At 39.2% G+C, this 14,963-nt stretch overlaps 1 protein-coding gene across 7 annotated transcripts in view; it reads right to left on the bottom strand.

Moving 5' to 3' along the window:
- The window catches only part of LCLAT1 (lysocardiolipin acyltransferase 1), a 185,545-nt gene that overhangs the window by 124,998 nt on the left and 45,584 nt on the right, over nt 1-14,963 (bottom strand). The window contains exon 3 of one of the 7 annotated variants that reach the window (XM_055401118.2): nt 1,404-1,553. The exons of the other annotated variants lie outside the window; for them this stretch is intronic. The gene's annotated coding sequence lies outside the window, so the exon portion shown is untranslated. The remainder of the gene's footprint in view (nt 1-1,403; nt 1,554-14,963) is intronic. 7 annotated transcript variants of the gene reach the window in all.

The following is a 14,963-nucleotide window of genomic DNA, read 5'->3' as shown; positions in this document are numbered from 1 at the left end:
AAGGAAATGGCAACCCACTCCAGGATTCTGGCTTGGAGAATTCCATGGAAAGAGGAGCCTGGTGGGCTATGGTCCACAGGATCACAAAGAGTTGGATACAACTGATGCAACTTAGCACTAGACAAGGACTCAAGGCAAGTGGACTAGGAGGTGACTGCTAATGAGTACAAAGTTTGTTTGAGGGTAAAAAAGTCTTCTAACATCAAATAGTGGTGGTCTAAAAGCTACTGCTTGTATATTTTAAATGGCTGAATTGTATGACAGGTGAATTATATCTCAAAAGTTAATTAGCTGGGAGATTACCAAGACATGAATAACTCTATAATCAACTCTACCCTGGAAATCATGAATGCTGAAGGAAAAGAGAAATGATAACTGACATGTCAGAGATTAGAAACAAGAGGATCTGAGATGACTCACATTTGGTCTGTGGAGTGTGTTTCTCTCCAAATAAATCTACTTCTTACCTATCAAACAGACTAAAAAAGAATTTAGAAACAAGAGCATATACAAATGGAGCCAGAGAACAAAGGGGACCAAAACATGGACAGAATGAAATCACAGAACAGAAAAAAGACCACAGAAAGACATCAAAATGTTATCAATGACTGTCCCTGTATAGTGAGACTATGGTTGATTTTTCCCCCCAAATTGTGGGACAAACAGTATTATTTTTAAAGAATTTTTCGAAAGTCCCAACAACATTTATTTCAAAGGGAAAAATCAAGTGCCAGAATTTCTTATATTAAGACACTTGACAAGATGAATCACAAAGAAAATACTGAGGGTAGAGTTAACCGCCAAGAGAGATATAAAGTGTGAACCATCCGATATTAAAGACACTGGTCCCACGTTCCCCATCATGAAAGGGCTGATATTCTGACATCAATAGTCCCCCCCTCCGCCAATTACTGGTGGTATTTACTGGAAGGCATAAAATACCACTGTTACAGGGAAACGTCTAACAAGTGATTTGACTGGACAAGGAATAAAATATTTTTCTTCTTGTTTCTTATTACAAAACAAGTTGATCACATTATTTCTAAAAGCTATAGTTATGTAGCTTTAATAAAAGACTTCAAAGTTATGGATGTGCAGCTTCCCCGATGGCTCAGGCAGTAAAGAATCCACCTGTAATATAGGAGATGTGGGTTTGATCCTTGGGTCAGGAAGATCCCCTGGAGAAGGAAATGGCAACCCACGCCAGTATTTTTGCCAGGAAAAATCCCACGGACAGAGGAGCCTGGTGGGCTACTGTGCACGGGGTCACCAAAGAGTCAGACATCACTTAGTGACTAAACAACAACAAAAAAATCATTCATAGTATTTTTTTCTTTTAATAGATAAAAGGAAATGAAGAAAATATTCACAATCTATTCTTCATACAGCAAAGGGTAGTTTACCTTAGGTAGTTCACAGAATGTATTCAGGGCTCTACTGCTTTAGAGAAATACTTGAACCACAGCCTAAAATGGTCTCCTGTTACCAGGATCGGGAGACATTACCTCTCAAGAAACTATGCCATGTAATTTTCTTCCATGAAACACAAGTATCTGGAAAAGGAAACAGAACCAAGGATAAACCATATATAGCCACTATTCTCATTAAGAAGTCAAAAAACCAACAAAGTGCGGTGGAAAAGGGTGGAAATACTACAGATCATAATTATTTTATTTGTATTTATTTGTAGTAAGCCTTGTCTTAAAAATATCTGAAATGTCACTATTATTTAATACCTCATAATATGAATGAAATCAAGTATTTTTTTATTCAAGGTTTTTCTGACTGAAATCCATTAACTGCTTTTATTCATAAATATAGAACTCTGGGCCAGTCACAAGCACACATAATTTTTGAGACAGAAGGATAGGGCTATCCAGGACTTCTCACTCTCAGTCTATCTCCCTCAGGTTTACTCTGCCTCTCTTTCAGAGACAGTTAAGAGACATGGAAGAGAGAAAAAGAAAAAGTACTTTACATACAATATTCCTAATCTCACAACTCTAAAAAATGGGTAAAAGTATACCCATTCTACAGTTGGAGAAAGTGACCTCAAAAGCATCCAAATATTCCCAGACTGTATAGTTGACAGGTCACAAAGCTAGGATTTAAACATGCATCCATTTAACTCATAAGCCTGTGCTCTTTCCAATGAACTGGGTTACAGCTGTAAAGCACAAACGCCAGAAGAAAAGAAAGAGGAATCCATGGTGCAAGCCAAGAAAAACATCCAGAGTCTCCAAAATAGTATCAAGGTATTTACTGACAGAAACACCCTAAGTTAGCAGCACTGAAATGGGGTTGTGAGAAGCATAGCTGACAACACAGTAAGACAAAGCAAAGCCAGGTTTAAATTAATGAGGCATAGCTGCCGAATGTAAAGAAAGTATCACCAACGCATACTCAGGAAATCAACGATGAGAAATGAAATTACTGTACTTCAGCAAAAACATGAAGATATTCCAAAATACAAGAGGAAAAAACATGAAGTCTAAAATACAAAGTCAGATAGCTACTGTTAAAGAGTAAATTATACTCTACCTAAAACAAAACTACTTACAAAAGAGTAAAATATCTTTCAGATGTTTAACAGAATACCACAAAGGTATTAGTTCTTCATTAACTGATCTTTGATCTTGATTACTTGGAATCTATTTTATTAAAAAATTCAATGTATAAGGCTAAAGTCAAAGGTATCAAAGTTAAGCTACAACAGAATTCTGAATAACTGGTAAAATTCAGGAGCAACAGTCTGAAAGTTATAGGGGATGATGCTTCCTCCAAGAAATCAAATGGGATGAAAATAAAAAGGAACCCAAACTTGTGGGCTGGTGGTGCTTTATATTGGGCTCTACTCCAAGCACTTCTGGAAACACCAGAGTATCACAGAGGATTGAGACTGAAATATAAACAGAGCACTTCTCTGCTGAGAGTCAATATTACTATATTTTGGAAATATTACTTTTACCTTCAACACAAGCACATAGGGTAGACTAAAAAATTCTCATGGAACCTACAATTGAGCAAGGAAATAAAAATTCAAATCAATAAAGAGTGATAGTGTAAAAAAAGCTCTGCAAGCATCTAACCAAGGGCTTAGTGTTCTTCTAGAAGGCTTCCTTGACATACAAGAAGTGGAGCTAAAAGAGAAAAATGTTGCTTTAAGTTTTTGTTTGTGTGCTTACTGAGGGATGGAAGAGAAGAAGGTGGGGACTGAGCTGGTAAAGATAGTTGCTGGGGAGAGGACAAAATGTGTGACATTCTGAAGGTAGGTATTCAGAAAAACCAGGAAGCAAAGTCTGGCACCTACTGACTACCTAAAAGTGGCATCCTGGACTTGTGGCCCATTGGATTCCTTCAAAATCCAGGGCAGCTTCAGAAGCACTAAATAACAAGAGCAGCAAGGCAGATCCTCAAACCCAGAGTTCCCATCCAAGCTCTACTGCTAACAACACTTGTGTAATTCTGAGAAGTATACCAAGGCCCATCCAATACCCACCTTCTGCTCTCTTACACCTACCCCTTACTTTCTTTACCTATGAAATGAGAAAACTCATGGTTCTCTATGGGGCAGCCCACCCGACAAGGAGCATTTTAGAAATCTGTTGGGTTGCTCTTTGTCTTTTGAGGTTTTGTCTTCTAGCATAGTGGTGGTGGTAATTTAGTTGCCAAGTCGTGTCCGACTCTTGCGACCCCATGAACTGTAGCCCACCAGGCTCCTCTGTCCATAAGATTCTCCAGGCAAGAATACTACAGTGGGTTGCCATTTCCTTCTTCAGCATACCTCATATTATATTTCCAATAATTTTCCTTTTATTTTCCCTTTATATTACACTTACAGAATTAAACTGATTTATTTTAATTAAGTGGGTAAAATTTTTCATTAACTGAATTTCACTTCTGGACACTAAAGAGTATTGCAAAATATTTATTACAAAAAGGGGGTTTGGGTTAGACAGAATTAAGAGTATCTGACTAGAAGATTTCAAAGGTTCTTTCTAGTCTTGTAATTTACTGATTCTATTAATATGTTCAATGCTAATAATGAGACAAACACACTGAAAAAGAATGCAGATGATCTGTGGGTAAGGAAAAAAACCTCTAGATCTGCTTCTTACTTGATTAAATAATTAAATTTGTTGAAAAACAATCATATCCCACTGCCTAATGTTATATATCAGAATACTCTATGCTTTACTTTTAAAGAAAAGTTTTAAATGGCCAGAAAAGTCATTATTATAAGTAGAAGCTTAGGGATACATGTTCGAAAGGCAGTCCTGAGGTTGGCAAAGATTCAGCCCATATGTCCCAATCATCAATTTAAAAAAAAATAATCACCTTTTATGAAATGGGTATAATGTGATATGAACTCTGAAATATTAAGGTAAAGTTAAACAGACTTGGTATTCTCTCCTCCAACCCAAAACAGAAATTTATTGGTGATAAATTTCTGGGGAAAAAAAATTAACTTATGAAAAAATTATTAAAACAGAAAGTTGGTATTTTGAGGATCAACCTTCCCATTCCAGAAGCTTTTGGAAGGATGGAGGGGTGGGTGGAAATGCAGATAACAAGAGGACATGATATTCTTTTACCAAGCTATTCCAAAGTTACTGTAAACTGTATTATTTATAACTTTTTTTAATTGGTAGAATGCCAACTATGGATCAGGGCACTTACACATATATAAACATACACTCCTCTGTCTATGTGTAAATATGTATTTATACTTATAGATTTATTTCTTCAAATATATATATGCTTATATATATATATATATATCATCACATTTAATTACTGTAACAACCCTCAAGGTAGATACTATTTTCTACTCTTTCTTATGAGGAACATGAGACTGCTCAGTCGTGTCCAATTCTTTGCAGTCCCATGGACTGGAGCCCACTAGGCTCCTCTGTCCATGGGATTTCCCAGGCAAGAAAACTGGAATGGGTTACCATTTCCTTCTCCAGGGGACATGAAGTTAAAAGACATTTAACACAGAGACTTCCAGCAGTCAAGGCCATGTAGAACAAAAAGTATTTCCAAAATATGCCTAAAAGCCTCTGAGCAAGGAGAAAAGAGATTAAACATTATGCAAAGTTGACCCTAAAAGAAGAGTACAGTTAAGCTTCACCTACTGACCTAACATTACATATGAAACTAATTTTCATTAAGTCCTGGTACTTACATGTGCCAAGCACTTTTGTATACATTCTTACTTGATATTCCTCATATTTTGTCATACTTGATAAGACATTTATCATTTGATAGCCTTCATTAATACATCCATAAAGGAAGAAATGAAAAACAGACCAGTGATGGCCAGGTGAGGGTGTGACTATAAAGGGACAGATAGCACACAGCAGTTTTGGGGGTGGTGGAACTATTCTGCTCCTGACTATGGTGGGAGCACACAAATCCATACACACATTAACAGTGACAGATGAACACCAAAAAAGAATCCATTGAGAAAAAAGTTTAACTGCATTTCAGTAACAACATGATATAGAAAAAGGGTGATACAGAATATTTCTCCTGGATTTCATTTCCTTTCAAAGCCACAGCCCAATTTCGCTTTCAGCTCATGAAATAACCTGGTAGAAACACTTTAGTCCTTTATCAGTTCAGATGTTTTTATGGAGATTCTAATTAAACCACTGCATACTTATCTTTTTTTAACTGTCAATAAGTTCTCTTAGCATATCGATATTTTAAAAATTCAAGTTATTATACAACAAAGTCAGACTTTGCAAAAGTAACAGCCTTGCAAATTTCTCTTAAGTTCTGTTATATGAGTCTGTTTAAATTAAGAAATAATTAGTCTCTACTCACAACCATTTCAAAATCAGAAAGGAAGGAGAGAAAATTTACTCAATCAGTTCAGTTCAGTCGCTCAGTCATGTCCGACTCTCCGCGACCCCATGAATCAGCACGCCAGGCCTCCCTATCCATCACCAACTCCCAGAGTTCACTCAAACTCATGTCCACAGAGTCGGTGATGCCATCCAGCCATCTCATTCTCGGTCATCCCCTTCTCCTCCCGCCCCCAACCTTTCCCAGCATTAGAGTCTTTTCCAGTGAGTCAACTTGTCGCATGAGGTGGCCAAAGTATTGCAGTTTCAGCTTTAGCATCAGTCCTTTCAATGAACACCCAGGATTGATCTCCCTTAGAATGGACTGGTTGGATCTCCTTGCGGTACAAGGGACTCTCAAGAGTCTTCTCCAACACCACAGTTCAAAAGCATCAATTCTTCGGCGATCAGCTTTCTTCACAGTCCAACTCTCACATCCATACATGACCACGGGAAAAACCATAGCCTTGACTAGACAGACCTTGGTTGGCAAAGTAATGTCTCTGCTTTTTAATATACTATCAAGGTTGGTCATAACTTTCCTTCCAAGGAGTAAGCGTCTTTTAATTTCATGGCTGCAATCAGCATCTGCAGTGATTTTGGAGCCCAAAAAAATAAAGTCTGACACTGTTTCCACTGTTTCTCCATCTATTTCCCATGAAGTGATGGAACTAGATGCCATGATCTTTGTTTTCTGAATGTTGAGCTTCAAGCCAACCTTTTCACTCTCCTCTTTCACTTTCATCAAGAGGCTTTTGAGTTCCTCTTCACTTTCTGCCATAAGGGTAGTGTCATCTGCATATCTGAAGTTATTGATATTTCTCCCAGCAATCTTGATTCCAGCTTGTGCTTCTTCCAGCCCAGCGTTCCTCATTATGTACTCTGCATATAAGTTAAATAAGCAAGGTGACAATATACAGCCTTGACGTACTCCTTTTCCTATTTGGAACCAGTCGGTTGTTCCATGTACAGTTCTGACTGTTGCTTCTTGACCTGCATACAGGTTTCTCAAGAGGCAGGTCAGGTGGTCTGGTATTCCCATCTCTTTCAGAATTTTCCACAGTTTATTGTGATCCACACAGTCAAAGGCTTTGGCATAGTCAATGAAGCAGAAATAGATGTTTTTCTGGAACTCTCTTGCTTTCTCCATGATCCAGCGGATGTTGGCAATTTGATCTCTGGTGCCTCTGCCTTTTCTAAAACCTGCTTGAACATCTGGGAGTTCACGGTTCACATATCCAAAATTGGCCAAACATCATTACTGCATTCTCTTTTAAACAGTCTAATCTCATTAAACAATCTCCCACCGATGGGAGAGAGATAATTCTCCAGCTTTAAAAAGAAAGAACATGGAGTTCAGCAGGTTAAACAATGCAGCCTACAGTTGCTGGATTAATGAGACAGCAGGGCCAAGATAAACCAGAGCTTTAAAATATGAGCAAGTTTTAGTTTACCTGGTAATAAGGGTATACATTAACTGTGGAAATTTATAAACAAAATTAACCATAAGTGCAAAATACTGATTTCTCATCTCTAAAAACAGTCAAGTATTTGCTAGTGATATAAAATCCTTCCAATCAGGAAGTCAGATGATGCTAACAAAAGCTAATTTTAAGCACTAGACTTAACTAGGAATCAAGAGAACAAGCACTTCAGTGTTTCTTGTTACCAACAACTAAAGATATCTAGCATTTTAAGTCAAGAATATAACTTATTAGGTGATGTCCATCACATAAGCAGTAAATCAAGGATAAAGTACCATATATCCAAAGCTTTTTTTTCCTCCCCTCAACTCCAAACTTCTTAAGGAACCCAAATTCCTACTACTGGAATTTAAGGTCTTCTACAAGTCTGGCCCAAGTCTTTATCTTCCTAACACTCTATTTTAGCCATGGCTGAACTCATCCTGTTTCTTAAGCTCTACATGTCCCTCCCCATGTCCTAAGGTTTTGTTCACATGCGCGCTTTACTCCACTTAAGGAAATCCAACATATCCCATAAGACCGGCTCAATTCTTTCCTCCTCCTACAACCCTTCCCAAGCTACTAGTTCAAAAGCTTCCCCCTTTTCTCAGAATTCTTATAACACCTATTTGCCCCTTCATGATGAACTGAACTGATATTTCATTTTTTCATGTGTGTCTTAATTCTATAGAACAGGGATCTGTGACATCTATTCTTGTATCATCTACAGCATATCACACCTTTTGGTAGGCAGAAAAATATTTTTAATTTTAGGTAACAACTAATTTAGAATTGTACTTAAATATTTATGTAATACATGTGGTATAAGTATCTAATGTACGCTCCACCTAGACACAGTATTATTTTCCCTTCAGCATAAACATATTTAAAACATGTGTTATCTTTACTAAGGCTAATGCCTAAATGATAGCTCTCAGAAAGAGAAACCCAAGGCCAAATTCCTGTATTTTCTTTTGATCCCACTCATTTAAATTATAAAAAGTTTACTGATTATCATTTGGTCATATACATTTCTTCCTGAAAGTCCAGGCAGAACTTTTATAATATACAAAATTGACTGTGTGGATCACAATAAACTGTGGAACATTCTGAAAGATATGGGAATCCCAGACCACCTGACCTGCCTCTTGAGAAACCTGTATGCAAGTCAGGAAGCAACAGTTAGAACTGGACATGGAACAACAGACTGGTTCCAAGTAGGAAAAGGTGTACGTCAAGGTTGTGTATTGTCACCTTGCTTATTTAACTTATATGCAGAGTACATCAAGAGGAACGCTGGGCTGGAAGAAGCACAAGCTGGAATCAAGATTGCTGGGAGAAATATCAATAACCTCAGATATGCAGATGACACTACCCTTATGGCAGAAAGTGAAGAGGAACTAAAAAGCCTCTTGATGAAAGTGAAAGAGGAGAGTGAAAAGGTTGGCTTGAAGCTCAACATTCAGAAAACAAAGATCATGGCATCTGGTCCCATCACTTCATGGGAAATAGATGGAAAAACAGTGGAAACAGTGTCAGACTTTATTTTTTTGGGCTCCAAAATCACTGCAGATGCTGATTGCAGCCATGAAACTAAAAGACGCTTACTCCTTGGAAGGAAAGTTATGACCAACCTTGATAGTATATTAAAAAGCAGAGACATTACTTTGCCAACCAAGGTCCGTCTAGTCAAGGCAATGGTTTTTCCCGTGGTCATGTATGGATGTGAGAGTTGGACTGTGAAGAAAGCTGATCGCCAAAGAATCGATGTTTTTGAACTGTGGTGTTGGAGAAGACTCTTGAGAGTCCCTTATACTGCAAGGAGATCCAACCAATCCATTCTAAAGGAGATCAATCCTGGGTGTTCATTGGAGGGACTGATGCTAAAGCTGAAACTGCAATACTTTGGCCACCTCATGCGACGAGTTGACTCACTGGAAAAGACTCTGATGCTGGGAAAGGTTGGGGGCGGGAGGAGAAGGGGACGACGGAGAATGAGATGGCTGGATGGCATCACCGACTCTGTGGACATGAGTTTGAGTGTACTCCGGGAGTTGGTGATGGACAGGGAGGCCTGGTGTGCTGTGATTCATGGGGTCGCGGAGAGTCGGACACGACTGAGCGACTGAACTAAACTGAACCACAAATACAGTTAATAGGCTAAAATTAAGGCATTAACAACCAGTCTTTTAAGAGGAAGCTAAACAAAAATTATTCACTCTTAAGAACTTCAAAATAAATTTATAAACAAAATATAACTGCCAAACTTAAAAAATAAATTCCACGTGTTATATTCATGCACACACTACCATACTAAATCATAAGATTCAAAAATACAACAAATCACAAGGTCAAGCACTGGGATGGCCAAAAAGTTCATTTGGGACCTTCACTCCACCTTACAGAAAAACCCAAACGAACTTTTTGGGGAACCTAATCTATTTCTGCTTCATTGACTATGCCAAAGCCTTTGACTGTGTGGATCACAATAAACTGTGGAACATTCTGAAAGAGATGGGAATACCAGACCACCTGACCTGCCTCTTGAGAAACCTGTATGCAGGTCAGGAAGCTACAGTTAGAACTGGACATGGAACAACAGACTGGTTCCAAACAGGAAAAGGAGTACGTCAAGGTTGTATATTGTCACCCTGCTTATTTAACTTATATGCAGAGTACATCATGAGGAACGCTGGGCTGGAAGAAGCACAAGCTGGAATCAAGATTGCTGGCAGAAATATCAATAACCTCAGATATGCAGATGACACCACCCTTATGGCAGAAAGTGAAGAGGAACTCAAAAGCCTCTTGGTGAAAGTGAAAGAGGAGAGTGAAAAGGTTGGCTTGAAGCTCAACATTCAGAAAACAAAGATCATGGCATCTGGTCCCATCACTTCATGGGAAATAGATGGAGAAACAGTGGAAACAGTGTCAGACTTTATTTTTTTGGGCTCCAAAATCACTGCAGATGGTGATTGCAGCCATGAAATTAAAAGACGCTTACTCCTTGGAAGGAAAGTTATGACCAACCTAGATAGCATATTAAAAAGCAGAGACATTACTTTGCCAACCAAGGTCTGTTAGTCAAGGCTATGGTATTCCCAGTGGTCATGAATGGATGTGAGAGTTGGACTGTGAAGAAAGCTGATCGCCGAAGAATTGATGCTTTTGAACTGTGGTGCTGGAGAAGACTCTTGAGAGTCCCTTGGACTGCAAGGAGATCCAACCAGTCCATTCTAAAGGAGATAGATCCTGGGTATTCACTGGAAGGACTGATGCTAAAGCTGAAACTGCAATACTTTGGCCACCTCATGCGACGAGTTGACTCACTGGAAAATACTCTGATGCTGGGATGGATTGGGGGAGGGAGGAGAAGGGGACGACAGAGAATGAGATGGCTGAATGGCATCACCGACTCGATAGACATGAGTTTGAGTGAACTCCGGGAGTTGGTGATGGACAGGGAGGCCTGGGGTGCTGTGATTCATGTGGTCGCAAAGAGTCAGATACAACTGAGCGACTGAACTGAACTGAATTACAATAAATAAATAATAATAATAATCATTTCCATGAAAAAAAAAAAGAAGCTATGAAGCTCTTTATGGAGTAAAAATCCCTTCCTTTCCTTCTGGAGGTCTAGGAAAGTAAAAAGGTTATGTTACATTTGCTTTTCTCTTATACCTTTTCAGCTGTAATATCAACATAAAATCCATTCTCTTGGTGGGGAGTGGGGGTGCGGAAATCCTGCTTACAAAGCCTACCTCTAAAATACAAAATTTGTCTTTCATCAGAAAACTACTTGACAAAGTCACAGAGTAAGTCAGTGGCACAGCCAGGCCTAGAATCACTGTGGAAGTAAACAGCTCAAACTGCAATAAAATCATCTGATAACTTAATCAGTACAAGAGGAAACTCAGTTCAGTTCAGTCCCTCAGTCATGTCCAACTCTTTGTGACTCCATGGACTGCAGTATGCCAGGATTCCCTGTCCAGCACTGATTCCCAGAGCTTGCTCAAACTCATATCCATCGAGTCAGTGATGCCATCCAACCATCTCATTGTCTGTTGTCCCCTTATCCTCCTGCCTTCAATATTTCCCAACATCAGGGTCTTTTCAAACTAGTCAGTTCTTCGCATCAGGTGGCCAAAGGATTGGAGTTTCAGCTTCAGCATCAGTCCCTCCAATGAATATTCAGGACTGATTTCCTTTAGGATGGATTGGTTGGATCTCCTTGCTGTCCAAGGGACTCTCAAGAGTTTTCTCTCTTCACAGTTCAAAAGCGTCAATTCTTCGGCACTCAGTTTTCTTTATGGTCTAACTCTCACATCCATACATGACTACTGGAAAAACCATAGCTTTGACTAGATGGACCTTTGCTGGCAAAGTAATGTCTCTGCTTTTTAATATGCTGTCTAGGTTTGTCCTAGCTTTTCTTCCAAGAAGCAAGCATCTTTTAATTTCATGGCTGCAGTCACCATCTGCAGTGATTTTGGAGCCCAAGAAAACAGCCTGTCACTATTTCCATTGTTTCCCCATCTATTTGCCACGAAGTGATAGGACCAGATGCCATGATCTTAGTTTTCTGAATGTTGAGTTTAAAGCCAACTTTTTACTCTCATCAAGAGGCTCTTTAGTTCTTCTTCACCTTCTGCCATAAGGGTGGTGTCATCTGCATATCTGAGGTTATTGATATTTCTCCTGGCAATCTTGATTCCAGCTTGTGCTTCATCCAGCCCGGCATTTCGCATGATGTACTCTGCATATAAGTTAAATAAGCAGGGTGACAATAAACTCCTTTCCCAATTTGGAACCAGTCTGTTGTCCCATGTCATGTTCTAACTGTTGCTTTTTGACCTGCATACAGATTTCTACTGTGTGGATCACAACAAAATGTGAAAAATTTTAGAGATGGGAATACCAGACCACCTACCTGCCTCCTTACCTACAAGAGGAAAGTAGTCCTGTAACAAAGAGTAACCACAGACTGAGACAAAATGATCTGATGTTTTATATAAGATATTTGGAATCAATACTTTTAGACACTAATAGAATGTAAATAATCTCTTGAGGGTCAATGGGAACCTACCTTTATAAGCATTATTTATTCCTATGGAAGTACAGTGATGGAACTGGAAAAAGACACTGAGGATAGAATTCAGGATTATTGAGAATCTAATACAAGCTTTGCAGTGACTATGTAACTCTGAACACAGGACACCTTCTAGCTCTAAATTTTTTTTTTGGTGTAGCTATTTTATTTTCACATATGATAATATACATGTTCAATGCCATTCTCCCAAATCATCCCACCCTTGTCCTCTCCCACAGAGTCCAAAAGACTGTTCTATACATCTGTGTCTCTTTTGCTGTCTCACATATAGGGTTATCGTTACCATCTTTCTAAAGGAGCTAAGAGAGCCAAGACATTTTGAATATAAATCATTAAAAGGTAACAAAAAGCAAGCCTGAGTCTAACGGCAATGCTCTTGGGCAAGTGCCATGTCGGTAAGGGATGCGACTGCAAAGCCCGTTGAGTCTCCATCCCAAATCAGTGATTACTGAGCGTAAGCCAACAGCACCTTTTCCTCCCAAATTATATACAAAATGGATAATCATCTATTGTGATTAGCAGCAAGCTATGAAGACCGCATATACATGACCAGATGTTAGTGTTGAAAATTTTTAAAACTTAAAACAGTCCATGTAACCTGACATGGATTCACTAATAATTTGTAATGATTATCGTGCTTCCCAGTATCTGGTCTAACTGGAACATAATTTGTGTGATTCACTGCTATGACTACTACTACACACCCTACCATCTCTAAAGAGAGAAGTAAGGAAAAGAAGGATTTTCCTTGGGTCAAAGCTGAAAATCGCTAAAGCTTGATGGTTTTCTTTTTAATAGCTTTACTGAGATATAATTCACATACCAGAAAATTCATGGATTTAAAGTGTACTTTTCAGTGGTTTTCAGTATAGTCACAGAGTAGTGAGAGCAAAGCACCACAACTGATTTTAGAACATTTTCATTATTCTCACCTCAGGCTGAAGAGCACTTGTGGTCTCCTCTATTTAATAGCTCTTTTTCCAGTTAGCCACATGGTTTCTGTTCACCTGGTTCAGGTCATAGCCCAAAGGTCACTTTCTCAGAGAGGCCTTCCCTGACCACCCAATTAACACCTGTAATGCCACCCATGCAGCACACACATCAAGCATCATATCACCTGCCACCCCCCACCCTTACCCCATGCATACACTTCCTTTTTCCCCAGATACTGATCACATCTAGCATTCTAATGTTAACTGTCCGTAAACTCCATGAGGGCTTCCCTGATAGCTCAGTTGGTAAAAAATCCGCCTGCAATGCTGGAGACCATGGTTCGATTCCTGGGTTGGGAAGATCTGCTGGAGAAGGGATAGGCTACCCACTCCAGTATTCTTGGGCTTCCCTTGTGGCTCAGCTGGTAAAGAATCCACCTGCAGTGTGGGAGACTGGGGTTCGATCCCTGGGTTGGGAAGATCTCCTGGAGAAGGGAAAGGCTACCCACTCCAGTATTCTGGCCTGGAGAATTCCATGGAGTGTAGTCCATGGGGTCCCAAAGAGTTGGACATGACTGAGTGACTTTCACTTTCAAACTCCAAAAGGGCAACAATTTTTGTCTATTTTCTGCTGTACCCCTAGGGCCTGGAACAGGACACTGCTATAAATGTTTCACATGTGTAGAAGGAAAAGGGGGAGGGAGAGGAGATAAAAGGAAGTGACTCTACTATTGCAAATTTTACTAGCTTGTGAGACCTTTGTTCTAATTTATTAAAAGAATTTTCAGTATTTTTCTCCTTTAGAATGAAAGTGTAACCAGAGAAAATTAAATGAAGTTAACTAAATTTAGTTAACTGCAGACAATCCATGCTTTATTTTATAAAGATTAGCAAATACCTAATAAGTAATAAGTAATAAATAAGTTTCCCCAGTGACTTAGCTGGTAAAGAACTTGCCTGCCAATGCAGGAGATGCAAGAGACACAGGTTCAGTCCCTGGGTTGGGAAGATCCCCTGGAGAAGGAAAGGGCAACCCACTCCAGTCATCTTGCCTGGAAAATTCCATAGACAGAGGAGCCTGGCGCGCTATACAGCCTTGGTGGGGTCACAAAGGGTCAGATAGGACTGATGACACATGTAACTCTCTGCAATAAGTATGAAAGAATGGGGGGAAGGGAGGAATGGTGATCTAAGTGAACTGAAGGAAATGGCAACCCATTCCAGTGTTCTTGCCTGGGAAATCTCATGGACAGAGAAGTCTGGTGGGGGTTGGACATGACTTAGCAACTAAACAACAATGACAGTTCTAGCCAATATGTGAGACCAAAAAGTTGTAAGGAATGAGGGGCTGGGGCCGAAACAAAAATTCTATTGTTTACAGAAGTGACTGTCTATTTAGAAAAACCAAAATAAAACTGCAGGTGAAATGCTCTTTTCGCTAGAGAAATTCAAGCGTCATCATTCAACTCTGAGATGATAATAAGAATTTTATTTGGAATAAAGGAGTGTTTAATTTAAACACAAAAGAAAGTGAACATTTAGAAACTCCTTATAATCAATGGATATATGTGCTTATCAAAGACAGAAAGCTAATTCCAAGCCTCTT

This window comes from Moschus berezovskii, chromosome 11 (assembly GCF_049115385.1).
Source record: "Moschus berezovskii isolate FMDL1 chromosome 11, NW_MosBer_1.0, whole genome shotgun sequence".
In the NCBI taxonomy this organism is placed as follows: Eukaryota; Metazoa; Chordata; class Mammalia; order Artiodactyla; family Moschidae; genus Moschus; species Moschus berezovskii.
This window is presented reverse-complemented; position numbering and strand designations above follow the sequence as displayed.